General features: G+C 45.6%; 1 protein-coding gene across 2 annotated transcripts in view; it reads right to left on the reverse strand.

Moving 5' to 3' along the window:
* umad1 (UBAP1-MVB12-associated (UMA) domain containing 1) overlaps nucleotides 1-12,399 on the reverse strand; it is a 259,202-nt gene extending 246,803 nt beyond the window's left edge. The window contains exon 1 of one of the 2 annotated variants that reach the window (XM_070881032.1): nucleotides 12,213-12,399. The gene's annotated coding sequence lies outside the window, so the exon portion shown is untranslated. Of the gene's footprint in view, nucleotides 1-12,188 lie in introns of both variants that reach the window. The other variant, XM_070881033.1, reaches the window with a different exon arrangement.
* Nucleotides 12,400-14,705: the final 2,306 nt, after the last annotated feature.

The following is a 14,705-nucleotide window of genomic DNA, read 5'->3' on the forward strand; positions in this document are numbered from 1 at the left end:
AGCTGGGCGTGGGAGGAGCCTTATTCACGCAGCCCCAGTGAGGCCATTCGGCCAGGGTTAGGGGCTGCGTGCTTCGGGCCCCTCCCACAATTTCGGGTGCCTGGAGCTACTGCACTTGCGTGCCCACTATCGCGCGCATGTGCAGAGCTCCCGGCACTGTTTGCGGCGCAGGGTCCTAGCTCCGCCTCCTACAGCTCCTGCTGCACTGCGCCGAGGGCCAGAGGACCTGCAGGGAGGTGGAGAATACGGAGGTTTTTTTTAGGCGCACTTTGTGGCGCAAAAAACGGGCGTCCAGGTCGGGACTGCGCCGTTCTCGGCGCGGCTCGAAACTTGGACCCCTTATCTCTGCAACCTCCTCCAGCCCTACAACGCTGAGATCTCTGCGTGCATCCAATTCTGGCTTCTTGAGCATCCCCGATTTTAATCGCTCTATAATGGCGGTTGTGCCTTCAGCTGCCTGGACCCTATGCTTTAGAATTCCCTCCCTAAGCCTCGCTGCCCCTCTCTCCTCCTTTAAGATTTTCTTTAAAATCTACCTCTATAATCAATCTTTTGGATTTATATCCTAATATTTCCTTATGTAGCTGTGTCAACTTTTGTTTGACAACATTCCTGCGAAGTGCCTCGGTACGTTTTACTACTTTAAAGGCGCTATATAAACATAAGAACATAAAAAATAGGAGCAGGAGTGGGCCATTTGGCCCCTCTAGCCTGCTCTGCCATTCAATGAGACCATGGTTGATCTTCTAGAAACATAGAAAAATAGGTGCAGGAGTAGGCCATTTGGCCCTTCGAGCCTCCACCGCCATTCAATAAGATCATGGCTGATCATTCCTTCAGTACCCCTTTCCTGCTTTCTCTCCATACCCCTTGATCCCCTTCACCGTAAGAGCCATATCTAACTCCCTCTTGAATATATCCAGTGAACTGGCATCAACAACTCTCTGCGGCAGGGAATTCCACAGGTTAACAACTCTGAGTGAAGAAGTTTCTCCTCATCTCAGTCCTAAATGGCCTCCCCCTTATCCTAAGACTGTGTCCCCTGGTTCTGGACTTTCCCAACATCGGGAACATTCTTCCCGCATCTAACCTGTCCAGTCCCGTCAGAATCTTATATGTTTCTATGAGATCCCCTCTCATCCTTCTAAACTCCAGTGAATAAAGGCCCAGTTGATCCAGTCTCTCCTCATATGACATCCCAGCCATCCCTGGAATCAGTCTGGTGAACCTTTGCTGCACTCCCTCAATAGCAAGAACGTCCTTCCTCAGATTAGGAGACCAAAACTGAACACAATATTCCAGGTGAGGCCTCACTAAGGCCCTGTACAACTGCAGTAAGACCTCCCTGCTTCTATATTCAAATCCCCTAGGTATGAAGGCCAACATACCATTTGCCTTCTTCACCACCTGCTGTACCTGCGTGCCCACTTTCAGTGACTGATGAACCATGACAGCCAGGTCTCGTTGCACCTCTCCTTTTCCTAATCTGCCGCCATTCAAATAATATTCTGCCTTCGTGTTTTTGCCCCCAAAATGGATAACCTCACATTTATCCACATTATACTGCATCTGCCATGCATTTGCCCACTCACCTAGCCTGTACCTCAAGTCCACTTGCCCACACTATCCCTATATCTTTTGATTCCCTTCAGATGCAAATATCAATCTCTGAAGTGAATATGCTCAATGGCTGAGCTTCCACAGCACTCCTGTGCAGAGAATTCCAAAGATTCACAACCCTTTGAGGGAAGAAATTCCTCCTTACCTCAATCCTAAATAGCTGACCCCTTATTCTGAGACTGTGACCCCTGGTTCTAGACTCCCCAGCCAGGGGAAACATGCTCCCTGCATCTATCCTGTCCAAGCCATTAAGAATTGTGTACGTTTCAATGAGATCACCCCTCATTCTTCTAAATTCCAGAGATTATAGGCCTAATCTACTCAATCTTTGCTCACAGGACAATCTCCCCATCCCAGGAATCAGTCAGATGAACCTTCATTGCACTCCCTCTATGGCAAGGATATCCTTCCTTAGGTAAGGAGACCAAAACTGTACACAATGCTCCAGGTGTGGTTTCACCAGGGCCCTATATAATTGCAGTAAGACATCTTTACTCTTATACTCAAATCCTATTGTAATAAAGGCCAACATATTATTTGCTTTCTTAATTGCTTGCTGTACCTGCATGTTAACTTTCAGTGATTCGTGTACAAGGACAGCCAGGTCCCTCTGAACACCAACATTTCCCAATCTCCCACCATTTAAAAAAAATACTCTGCTTTTCTATTTTCCCTACCAAAGTGGGTAACTTCACATTTCTCCACATTATTATTCTATCTGCCATGTTCTTGCCCACTCACTTAGCCTGTCTATATCCCCTTGAAACCTCTTTGCATCCTCCTCACAACTTACATTCCCACCTAGCTGTGTATCAAGCTTTGTATCATCAGGCAACTTGGATATATTAAATTTTCTCCCTTCATCCAAATCATTGATATATGTTGTGAATAGCTGAGACCCAAGCACCGATCCTTGCGGTGCACCACTAGTTACAGCCTGCCAACCTGAAAATGACCAGTTTATTCCAACTATTTACTGTCCGTTAACCAATCCTCAATCCATGCTAGTATATTACCTCCAATCCCATGAGCCCTAATTTTGATTAATAACCTCTTGTGTGGCACTTTCTTGAATGCCTTCTGAAAATCCAAATACACCACATCCACTGGTTCCCCTTTATCTATTCTGCTAGTTGCAACTTCAAAATACTTCAACAGATTTGTCAAACATGATTTCCCTTTCATATATCCATGTTGACTCAGTCCAATCCTATTATTATTTTCTAAGTGCCCTGTTACCACGTCCTTAAATAATAGATTTGAGCATTTTTCCTACTACTGATTTCAGGCTAACTAGTCTGTAGACCCCGCTTTCTCTCTCCCTCCTTTCTTAAATAGTGGGGTTTTGCTACCTTCCAATCCACGGGAACCATTCTAGAATCTATGGAATTTGGGAAGGTGACAACCAATGCATCCACTATTTCTATAGCCCTCGCAAAACCCTACGATGTAGGCCATCAGGTCCAGGGGATTTATCAGTTTTCAGTCCCATTAATTTCACGAATACTAATTTCTTTCAGTTCCTCATTCCCACTAGACCCTTGGTTCTCCACTATTTCCAGCAAGCTTTTTGCATTTTCTTCCGCAAAGACAGACACAAAGTATTTGTTTAATTTCTCTGCCATTTCCTTATTTTCCCACTATAATTTCTCCCTTCTCAGCCTGTAAGGGACCCACATTTATTTTCGCTAATCGTTTCCTTTTTACATACCTGTTGAAGCTTTTACAGTCAGTTTTATATCTCTCGCTAGTTTACTCTCATTCTATTTTCCCTTTATCAATTTCTTCAATAAATGCAAGTTTTGTTTTTCAAACTCAAGACAATCACCCATGGCCTTGCAAGCTTGTAACTTTGTGCAATCTGGCCTCTACGTTCCCACAATTCGCTCAAAATACTCACTTTTTCTTTTTAATCTTCCATTTTGTTTCAGTACCTGAAATTTCTTTTGTTCAAAATAAAGGTTCAAATAAAACTTTTAAAAAGTTACATTTCACAATAACATTGTTAAAATCATCCATCAACTTTTTCCAATACTTTTAATGTGTTCATTAAAATTTTTATTTGAAGGCCTCAATCTCTTCCAACAGCCTGAGCTTGAAGATATTTTTGCTCAGAGCTATGATGCTGTGAGCTGAATTTGGATCGTCCAGTCTAAGCATGTGCAATGTGACTCATCTCTCAGGATACGTTTCAATACTATTCAGTTGGTTTAACAGGTGGAACATTTTCCTTTAACTTCTAGTACTTCCTGCTCAGTAACTTTTCTTCAAATAGTTCCGAAAAACAAGACTTTTTTCAGTTAAAAATATTTAACTACAGTAGTTCATTATGCAGCTTCCCAAATGGATTGGTTCAACTTCTTTAACCTCACAGATGTCACTGCCTGAACACTTCACACTCTTCTTGTATGTTCTAGTTATTTCCTTGGTGGTAGATTTGAGGTCCTGGTCTTCAAACACTCTTTTCCTCAAGACGGCCGAAAGCTGCACTGGCGCACTAGAGGTGATGCTGAATTTCCGCATCAATGTCTGCCTTTGTTGAGGCTCCCGAGATATGGGAAATGGTCCATGTTGTCCAGGGCCGCGCCGTGGATCTTGATGATTGGAGGGCAGTGCTCATGGTCTACAGGGCTGTAGTAATACCCGCCCTCCTGTATGGATCTGAGGCATGGACGATGTATAGAAGGCACATCAAGTCGCTGGAGACACATCACCAACGATGTCTCCGCAAGATCCTGCAAATCCCCTGGGAGGTCAGGCGCACCAACATCAGTGTCCTCGACCAGGCTAACATCCCCAGTATTGAAGCACTGACCACACTCGATCACCTTTGCTGGGCAAGCCACATAGTTCGCATGCCAGATACGAGACTCCCTCAGCAAATGCTTTATGCGGAGCTCTTTCATGGTTAACGAGCCAAAGGAGGACAGCAGAAACGTTATAAGGACACCCTCAAAGCTCCCTGGTAAAGTGCAACATCACCACTAACACCTGGGAGACCCTGGCCGAAGACAGCCCGAGGTGGAGAAAGTGCATCCGGGAGGGCGAAGAGCTCTTTGGGTGTCAACACAGAGAGCATGAAGAGGCCAAACGCAGGCAGCGGAAGGAGCGCGTGGCAAACCTGCCCCACCGACCCCTTCCCTCGACGAATGTCTGCCCCACCTGTAACAGGGTCCGTGGCTCTCGTATTGGACTGTTCAGCCATCAAAGAACTCACTTTGGGAGTGGAAGCAAGTCCTCCTCGATTCCAAGGGACTGCCTATGATGATGATGATGATGATGATGATGGAGTTATTTCCATCTTGTAGGGTCAGCCATGTTTTTAAGATTTTCACTCCACTGTAGTTCTTTGTTATCACAGCAACTTCAAGTTCAGACTTCTTATTCCCAATGACTGACAATTTTTGAAAAACAAAATTCATATAATGCATTCAAACCTTATGAGGTAGATGCACTTGGCCTTAATCGATGTCTCCACTTAGCTACTACATAGCAGAGATGTAAAATTCAGTATCTGTGAAATCATGGGCACAAAACTGTATCTAACTATCCTATGGGGCAACATATTGGATTCCCAATGTGTCATGCTGTTGTGCTACCCTCCATTATTGCAAAGATTGCAAAGTGCTGCAGTACAGCAGAACCTGGGGGTACTTGTGCATGAAACACAAAAGGATAGTATGCAAGTGCAGCAAGTGATCAGGAAGGCCAATGGTATCTTGGCCTTTATTGCAACGGGGATGGAATATAAAAGCAGGAAAGTCTTGTTACAGGTGTACAGGGTATTGGTGAGGCCACACCTGGAATACTGAGCGCAGTTTTGGTTTCCATATTTACGAAGGGATATACTTGCTGTGGAGGCAGTTCAGAGAAGGTTCAATAGGTTGATCCCGGGGATGAGGGTGTTGACTTATGAGGAAAGGTTGAGTAGTTTGGGCCTCGACTCATTGGAATTCAGAAGAATGAGAGGTGATCTTATAGAAACGTATATTATGAGGGAGCTTGACAAGGTGGATGCAGAGAGGATGTTTCCACTGGTGGTGGTGATGGTGGTGGTCGGGGGGAGGGGCGGGGGGGACTAGAACTAGAGAGCATGATCTTAGAATAAGGGGCCGCCCATTTAGAAATGAGATGAGGAGAAATTTCTTCTCTCATAGGGTTGTGAATCTATGGAATTCACTGCCTCAGAGAGCTGTGGAAGCTGGGATATTAAATAAATTTAAGACAGAAAGAAACAGTTTCTTAAATGATAAGGAGATAAGGGATTATGAAGAGCGGGCAGGGAAGTGGAGCCGAGTCCATGATCAGATCAGCCATGATCTTATTGAATGGCGGAGCAGGCTCGAGGGGCCTTATGGCCTAGTCCACTCCTATTTCTTATGCAGGACTGGAACCAATGTCCTAGGGGGAATGTTTGCTAGTGCTGTTGGGGAGGAGTCAAACTGATATGGCAGGGGGATGGGAACCTATGCAGGGAGACAGAGGGAAGTAGAATGGGGGCAGAAGCAAAAGATAGAAAGAAGAAAAGTAAAAGTGGAGGGCAGAGAAACCTAAGGCAAAAAGCAAAAAGGGCCACATTACACCAAGATTCTAAAAAGGCAAAGTATGTTAGAAAGACAATCCTGAAGGCTCTGTGCCTCAATGCGAGGAATATTCGGAATAAGGTGGACGAATTAACTGTGCAGATAGCAGTTAACGGGTATGATGTAATTGGCATCACGGAGACATGGCTCCAGGGTGACCAAGGCTGGGAACTCAACATCCAGGGGTATTCAACATTTAGGAAGTATAGACAGAAAGGAAAAGGAGGCGGGGTGACATTGCTGGTTAAAGAGGAAATTAATGCAACAGTAAGAAAGGACAGTAGCTTGGATGATGTGGAATCTGTATAGGTGGAGCGACGGAATACCAAGGGGCAGAAAACGCTAGTGGGAGTTGTGTACAGACCACCAAACAGTAGTAGTAAGGTTGGGGACAGCATCAAACAAGAAATTAGAGATGCATGCAATAGAGATACAGCAGTTATCATGGGTGACTTTAATCTACATATTGATTGGGCTAATCAAACTGGTAGCAATGCGGTGGAGGAGGATTTCCTGGAGTGTATTAGGGATGGTTTTCTAGACCAATATGTCGAGGAACTAAGTAGGGAGCTGGCCATCCTAGACTGGGTGATGTGTAATGAGAAAGGACTAATTAGCAATCTTGTTCTGCGAGGCCCCTTGGGGAAGAGTGACCATAACATGGTAGAATTTTTTTATTAAGATGGAGAGTGACACAGTTCATTCAGAAACTAGGGTCCTGAACTTAAGGAAAGGTAACTTCGATGGTTTGAGACGTGAATTGGCTAGAATAGGCTGGCAAATGATACTTAAAGGGTTGACGGTGGATAGGCAGTGGGTATGGCGAGAAAGCAGGAATGGGGTACTGAAGTTGCATGTTCAGCCAAGAACTCATTGAATGGTGGTGCAGGCTCGAAGGGCCGAATGGCCTACTCCTGCACCTATTTTCTATGTTTCTCGATCATATGGATGAACTTCAGCAATTGTACATCCCTGTCTGGAGTAAAAATAAAATGGGGAAGGTGGCTCAACTGTGGCTAACAAGGGAAATTAAGGATACTGTAAATCCAAGGAAGAGGCATATAAATTGGCCAGAAAAAGCAACAAACCTGAGGACTGGGAGAAATTTAGAATTCAGCAGAGGAGGACAAAGGGTTTAATTAAGAGGGGGGAAATAGAGTACGAGAAGCAGCTTGCCGGGAACATAAAAACTGACTGCAAAAGCTTCTATAGATATGTGAAGAGAAAAAGATTAGTGAAGACAAACATAGGTCCCTTGCAGTCGGATTCAGGTGAATTTATAATGGGGAACAAAGAAATGGCAGACCAATTGAACAAATACTTTGGTTCTGTCTTCACGAAAGAAGACACAAATAACCTTCTGGAAGTACTAGGGGACCGAGTGTCGAGTGAGAAGGAGGAGCTGAAGGATATCCTTATTAGGCGGGAAATTGTGTTAGGGAAATTGATGGGATTGAAGGCCGATAAATCCCGGGGCCTGATAGTCTGCATCCCAGAGTATTTAAGGAAGTGGCCCTAGAAATACTGGATGCATTGGTGATCATTTTCCAACAGTCTATCGACTCTGGATCAGTTCCTATGGACTGGAGGGTAGCTAATGTAACACCACTTTTTAAAAAGGGAGGGAGAAAGAAAACGGGTAATTATAGACCGGTTAGCCTGACATCAGTAGTGGGGAAAATGTTGGAATCAATTATTAAGGATGAAATAGCAGCGCATTTGGAAAGCAGTGACAGGATCGGTCCAAGTCAGCATGGATTTATGAAAGGGAAATCATGCTTGGTGAATCTTCTTGAATTTTTTGAGGATGTAACTAGCAGAGTGGACAAGGGAGAACCAGTGGATGTGGTGTATTTGGACTTTCAAAAGGCTTTTGACAAGGTCCCTCACAAGAGATTGGTGTGCAAAATCAAAGCACATGGTATTGGGGTAATATACTGTCGTGGATAGAGAACTGGTTGGCAGACAGAAAGCAGAGAGTCGGGATAAACGGGTCCTTTTCAAAATGGCAGGCAGTGACTTGTGAAGTGCTGCAGGGCTCAGTGCTGGGACCCCAGCTCTTTACAATATACATCAATGATTTGGATCAAGGAATTGAGTGTAATATCGGCAAGTTTGCAGATGACACTAAACTGGGTGGCGGTGTGAGCTGTGAGGGGGACGCTCGGAGGCTGCAGGGTGACTTGGACAGGTTAGGTGAATGAGCAAATGCATGGCAGATGCAGTATAATGTGGATAAATGTGAGGTTATCCATTCTGGGGGCAAAAACATGAAGGCAGAATATTATCTGAATGGCAGCAGATTAGGAAAAGGGGACATGCAACGAGACCTGGATGTCATGGTTCATCAGTCATTGAAAGTTGCCATACAGGTACAGCAGGCGGTGAAGAAGGCATGTTGGCCTTCATAGCTAGGGGATTTGAGTATAGGAGCAGGGAGGTCTTACTGCAGTTGTACAGGGCCTTGGTGAGGCCTCACCTGGAATATTGTGTTCAGTTTTGGTCTCCTAATCTGAGGAAATCCATTGCTATTGAGGGAGTGCAGCGAAGGTTCACCAGACTGATTCCCGGGATGGCAGGACTGACGTATGAGGAGAGACTGGATCAACTGTGCCTTTATACACTGGAGTTTAGAAGGATGAGAGGGGATCTCATAGAAACATGTAAAATTCTGACAGGATTGGACAGGTTAGGTGCAGGAAGAATGTTCCCGATGTTGGGGAAGTCCAGAAGCAGGGAACACAGTCTTAGGATAAGGGGTAGGCCATTTAGGACTGAGATGAGGAGAAACTTCTTCACTCAGAGTTGTGAACCTGTGGAATTCCCTGCCGCAGAGAGTTGTTGATGCCAGTTCATTGGATATATTCAAGAGGGAGTTAGATATGGCCCTTACGGCTGAAGGGATCAAGGGGTATGGAGAGAAAGCAGGAAAGGGGTACTGAGGGAGTGATCAGCCATGATCTTATTGAATGGTGGTGCCGACTCGAAGGGCCGAATGGCCTACTCCTGCACCCATTTTCTATGTTCTTATGATACAGGTGTACTTTAACCTTAAGTTCCCTCGCCACAGATGCTGGCTGGCCTGCTCAGTGATGCCAGCATTTTGTGTTTTTATTTTATGAAAATGGTTAACTTGATTAGTGAAAATCAGTGTAATTTGTGTCTTTCGCATACATTGAATTCGTTTTTAAAAATTACAGACTTGTGCTGACCTATAAAGCAACGATCATTCACTCCAACTTAAAATTAGTCAATTTTGATGCATTAAAATAAACGCAGCTCAATAGATTTAAATAGATTTACGATCTGTACCCTTGCTGATCACAGTATCAGTGCATACATTTCCCTGAAGAAAGCTTGGAGCGTGCAACATCCCCCGCATGATCAGCTCCGATGGACAGGCCACATCGTCTGCTTGCCCGATACACGGAGCTTTGGCACGGCAAGCGAGCCCAGGTGGGCAGAGGAAACGCTTCAAGGACACCCTTAAAGCCTCCTTGATAAAGTGCAACATCACCACCGACTCCTGGGAATCCCTGGCCCACGACCGCCCAAAGTGGAGGAAGAGCATCCAGGAGGGCGCTGAGCACCTCGAGTCCCATCGCCGAGAACAAGCGTAAATAGCGGAAGGAGCATGCGTCAACCCAGGCTCCTCAACCACCCTTTCCTTCAGCCACTTTCTGCCCCACCTGTGACAGAGACTGTAGGTCCCATATTGGACTCCTCAGTCACCTGAGAACTCACTTTTAGAGTGGAAGTAAGTCACAATATACATAGATGACCTGGAAGAGGGGTCAGAGTGTAGTGTAACAAAATTTGCAGATGACACAAAGATTAGTGCGAAAGCAGGTTGTGTAGAGGACAGAGAGAGGCTGCAAAGAGATTTAGATAGGTTAAGCGAATGGGCTAAGGTTTGGCAGATGGAATACAATGTCGGAAAATGTGAGGTCATCCACCTTGGGGAAAAAAAAAAACAGTAAAAGGGAATATTATTTGAATGGGGAGAAATTACAAGATGCTGCAGTGCAGAGGGACCTGGAGGTCCTTGTGCATGAAACCCAAAAAGTTAGCTTGCAGGTGCAGCAGGTAATCAGGAAGGCGAATGGAATGTTGGCCTTCATTGCGAGAGGGATGGAGTACAAAAGCAGGGAGGTCCTGCTGCAACTGTATAGGGTATTGGTGAGGCCGCACCTGGAGTACTGCGTGCAGTTTTGGCCACCTTACTTACACACTGGCTTTGGAGGGGGTACAGAGACGATTCAATAGGCTGATTCCAGAGATGAGGGGGGTTACCTTATGATGATAGATTGAGTCTTTACTCGTTGGAGTTCAGAAGGATGAGGGGTGATCTTATAGTAACATTTAAAATAATGAAGGGGATAGACAAGATAGAGGCAGAGAGGTTGTTTCCACTGGTCGGGGAGACTAGAACTAGGGGGCACAGCCTCAAAATAACGGGGAGCCAATTTAAAACCGAGTTGAGAAGGAATTTCTTCTCCCAGAGGGTTGTGAATCTGTGGAATTCTCTGCCCAAGGAAGCAGTTGAGGCTAGCTCATTGAATGTATTCAAATCACAGATAGATAGATTTTTAACCAATAAGGGAATTAAGGGTTACGGGGAGCGGGCGGGTAAGTGGAGCTGAGTCCACGGTCAGATCAGCCATGATCTTTTTGAATGGCGGAGCAGGCTCAAGGGGCTAGATGGCCTACTCCCCGTTCTTAATTCTTATGTTCTTATGTTTATCCTCGACTCCGATGGACTGTCTATGATGATGATGTAACGTCACTAATTCGCCTTTACTGTATTTAAATCAGTGAATGCACCTCCTATTAGGGTCTATTAGGGCTAGGGGAAGTTTAGACAGTGGAGGGTGGAAAACTGCCGGATGGTAGATGGGAGTCGTTTAGCAGGGGAGCTCCTTAGGGAGCTACCACCCCGGCGGCCATCTTACTCCTGTAAGGCTCAGACATGTGGACCTTGTACAGTACACACCTCAAGTCGCTGGAGAAATACCACCAATTATGTCTCTGCAAGATCCTACAAATCCCCTGGGAGGGCAGACGCACCAACATTAGCGTCCTCGACCAGGCCAACATCCCCAGCACGGACTAACCTTGATCAGCTCAGCTGGGCAGGCCACACAGTCCACATGCCAGACACGAGACTCCCAAAGCAAGCGCTCTACTCGAAACTGTTTCACGGCAAACGAGCCAAAGGTGGGCAGAGGAAACATTACAAGGCCACCCTCAAAACCTCCCTGATAAAGTGCAACATCCCCACCGACATCTGGGAGTCACTGGCCAAAGACCGCCCCAAGTGGAGGAAGTGCATCCGAGAGGGCGTTGAGCAACTCGAGTCTCATCGGCGAGAGCATGCAGAAATCAAGTGCAGGCAGCAGAAAGAGCGTGTGGCAAACCTGTCCCACCCACCCCTTCCCTCAACGACTATCTGTCCCACCTGTGACAGAGACTGTGGTTCTCGTATTGGACTGTACAGCCACGTAAGAACTCATTTTAAGAGTGGAAGCAAGTCTTCCTCGATTCCAAGGAACTACCTATGATTTAAATCAATTTTGTGTTGCGCCGATAGTACAACAGATCGTATACGTTGCTATTTTTGACCTGCATTTCCAGTCATCACAGGCAGATTACCTGCAACTATTTCGAAAAACGAAAATACCATTAACTTCCCAAATAAGACATGCAGCGCTAATACAAAAGCAAAATACTGCGAATGTTGGAATCTGAAATAAAAACAGAAAATGCTGGAAATCTCAGCGGGTCCCTGAGATTTTGTTAACTCTGTTTTTCTCTCCATAGATGCTGGCGGACCCGCTGAGATTGCCAGCATTTTCTGTTTTTATTGCAGGACATGAAGCGCAGTTGTTCCCGAAAGCTGCTGATCAGCGGGCGGGCGGACTGAGCGTGCGCTATGCTGAGTGACGGTTACCAGCCAGGGCCAGCTCTGGGCGGGCCGGTACTTACAGCAAACTGCGTCCCCACACTCACCACATCAAAGCCAGGACAGGTCTGCCACACAAACTGAACGGACGGCACCGTCACTACCAAGGTCCTCGGCCGCCGACAGCACCAGAAACTCGTTTATTTGAGCTGCGCTTTAAAATAACGTCCCTCGACCACAGCCATCAATCGCCGCTCGAGCTTGTTTACCCCAACTTCCTGACCCTGACGCGTCACGCTCCCACTGATGGCGTCACCACGATACGCTTCATGGAATGTTCTGCTGAGCCAGGCAGGCCTGTTGACAGCTGGTCTCTGGTAACAGGAGGTCCAAGACTATGTGGACAAAAGTTATTGATAATGCTTTTAAAAGTTACCAACAAAATAGTAACGTTTTCAGGAGTGAAATTAGGAAACACTTCTACACACAAAAGGTGGTAAAAGTTTGGAATTCTTTTCAGCAAACTAGATGCTAGATCAATTGTTATTTTTTAATCTGAAATTGATAGCTTTTTGTTAACCAAAAGTATTAAGGGATATGGGCTAAAGGTAGGTGTATGGAGTTAGATCACAGATCAGCCATGATCTCATTGAATGGAGGAACAGGCTCGAGGGGTGAATGTTCTTAAAATGGCGAATGATACTTAAGGGGTTGACTGTGGATGGGCAATGGCAGACATTTAGAGGTCGCATGGATGAACTACAACAATTGTACATTCCTGTCTGGCGTAAAAATAAAAAAGGGAAGGTGGCTCAACCGTGGCTATCAAGGGAAATCAGGGATAGTATTAAAGCCAAGGAAGTGGCATACAAATTGGCCAGAAATAGCAGCGAACCCGGGGACTGTGAGAAATTTCGAACTCAGCAAAGGAGGACAAAGGGTTTGATTAGGGCAGGGAAAATGGAGTATGAGAAGAAGCTTGCAGGGAACATTAAGATGGATTGCAAAAGTTTCTATAGATATGTAAAGAGAAAAAGGTTAGTAAAGACAAACGTAGGTCCCCTGCAGTCAGAATCAGGGGAAGTCATAACAGGGAACAAAGAAATGGCAGACCAATTGAACAAGTACTTTGGTTCGGTATTCACTAAGGAGGACACAAACAACCTTCCGGATATAAAAGGGGTCAGAGGGTCTAGTAAGGAGGAGGAACTGAGGGAAATCTTTATTAGTCGGGAAATTGTGTTGGGGAAATTGATGGGATTGAAGGCTGATAAATCCCCAGGGCCTGATGGACTGCATCCCAGAGTACTTAAGGAGGTGGCCTTGGAAATAGCGGATGCATTAACAGTCATTTTCCAGCATTCCATTGACTCTGGATCAGTTCCTATCGAGTGGAGGGTAGCCAATGTAACCCCACTTTTTAAAAAAGGAGGGAGAGAGAAAACAGGGAATTATAGACCGGTCAGCCTGACCTCAGTAGTGGGTAAAATGATGGAATCAATTATTAAGGATGTCATAGCAGCGCATTTGGAAAGAGGTGACATGATAGGTCCAAGTCAGCATGGATTTGTGAAAGGGAAATCATGCTTGACAAATCTTCTGGAATTTTTTGAAGATGTTTCCAGTAGAGTGGACAAGGGAGAACCAGTTGATGTGGTATATTTGGACTTTCAGAAGGCTTTCGACAAGGTCCCACACAAGAGATTAATGTGCAAAGTTAAAGCACATGGGATTGGGGGTAGTGTGCTGACATGGATTGAGAACTGGTTGTCAGACAGGAAGCAAAGAGTAGGAGTAAATGGGTACTTTTCAGAATGGCAGGCAGTGACTAGTGGGGTACCGCAAGGTTCTGTGCTGGGGCCCCAGCTGTTTACACTGTACATTAATGATTTAGACGAGGGGATTAAATGTAGTATCTCCAAATTTGCAGATGACACTAAGTTGGGTGGCAGTGTGAGCTGCGAGGAGGATGCTATGAGGCTGCAGAGTGACTTGGATAGGTTAGCTGAGTGGGCAAATGCATGGCAGATGAAGTATAATGTGGATAAATGTGAGGTTATCCACTTTGGTGGTAAAAACAGAGAGACAGACTATTATCTGAATGGTGACAGATTAGGAAAAGGGGAGGTGCAACGAGACCTGGGTGTCATGGTACATCAGTCATTGAAGGTTGGCATGCAGGTACAGCAGGCGGTTAGGAAAGCAAATGGCATGTTGGCCTTCATAGCGAGGGGATTTGAGTACAGGGGCAGGAAGGTGTTGCTACAGTTGTACAGGGCCTTGGTGAGGCCACACCTGGAGTATTGTGTACAGTTTTGGTCTCCTAACCTGAGGAAGGACATTCTTGCTATTGAGGGAGTGCAGCAAAGGTTCACCAGACTGATTCCCGGGATGGCGGGACTGACCTATCAAGAAAGACTGGATCAACTGGGCTTGTATTCACTGGAGTTCAGAAGAATGAGAGGGGACCTCATACAAACGTTTAAAATTCTGATGGGTTTAGACAGGTTAGATGCAGGAAGAATGTTCCCAATGTTGGGGAAGTCCAGAACCAGGGGTCACAGTCTAAGGATAAGGGGTAAGCCATTTAGGACCAAGAT

This window comes from Pristiophorus japonicus, chromosome 5, assembly GCF_044704955.1.
Source record: "Pristiophorus japonicus isolate sPriJap1 chromosome 5, sPriJap1.hap1, whole genome shotgun sequence".
In the NCBI taxonomy this organism is placed as follows: Eukaryota; Metazoa; Chordata; class Chondrichthyes; family Pristiophoridae; genus Pristiophorus; species Pristiophorus japonicus.